Raw genomic sequence first — 1,123 nt, forward strand, 5'->3', positions numbered from 1 at the left:
TTACCCACACGTGCCGACCGACTCTTAGCTTCGTCATGTACACGCTTCGTGCCGGCAGAGGGTGGTCGACCAAAACCTTCCCTTTGCTTTCTGCTGACCGGTGAGTCAAAACGAACTGGGAGCTCCATCACTCCAGAGGTAGCCATTCTTCGAGGCGGTCTCGGTCATTGTGCGCAGGGATCCGAGCTCATGCCTCCGCATCTTCAGCCCGCCACGCCCGTATGATGCACTTTGAAAACCTTTTCCACCTTTTCCCCATGCGTATGGCAAATGGAACTCGCAAACTAATTGACTCATGGGTAAGCTAGGTGTTCGGGCCAAGGGGTTCCCATGGGCCCCGGTGGTGGCTGCACGCTCGCCTTGGTTCCGAAGGCGAGAACCCTCAGTCCTAGTATCGGCGAGAACGAGTCAAATCACCACATCCCCATGTGGCGGCCCATCCAAGCCTTTAGCATATTTATTAACATCATCTCTGATCTTACCACGTCATCCTGACAAACTAGGTTCATTCGTAGATCTGATTCATCAACCGGATGGATCAGACTTCAATAGCTAAACATGGCTAAGCATAACACATATACGGCTCTAGCGATGCGAACAAGCTCAGACCTAGTTTTGCTGGGAGCGGTGGATCAGGAACTCTGGGCTACAAGGATGGAATATGCACACATAGGATATCTACAACTGCCGATAAAACATATTTGAAGCGGATGCAATATGTAAGAACCAGAATTAAAGCATTTTGAAACCATATATGAACCAGGTTAGGGCATTGCCTTGTCCCTCGTTGTTCGGTGTCGCTTCTTCGCGGCGTTGATCTCGAAGCTCAAGTCTGGTCCCTATCGTGAAGAACCAAACACCGGAAAGGAATAGCACGATCAAGACAAGGTACAATGCAATGCACATACAATATGATGACATGCCATATTAAAGGGGTTCGGGTAACCCTAGGTGCATCGACGGAAACTAAGAGGGGTTCGGCATCGATCCCGACATAAGGGGGGTCAATTTAGGGTTTCATCAAGGGTCCACATTTAATTGGGTCAAACATGTATGAAACATGGATAAACAATTAGGAAATGTTTTTCTGATCATTTTGGTATATAATTTTGTATTTTTCTGA

The sequence above is a fragment of the Lolium rigidum genome, chromosome 7 (assembly GCF_022539505.1).
Source record: "Lolium rigidum isolate FL_2022 chromosome 7, APGP_CSIRO_Lrig_0.1, whole genome shotgun sequence".
Classification (NCBI taxonomy): Eukaryota; Viridiplantae; Streptophyta; class Magnoliopsida; order Poales; family Poaceae; genus Lolium; species Lolium rigidum.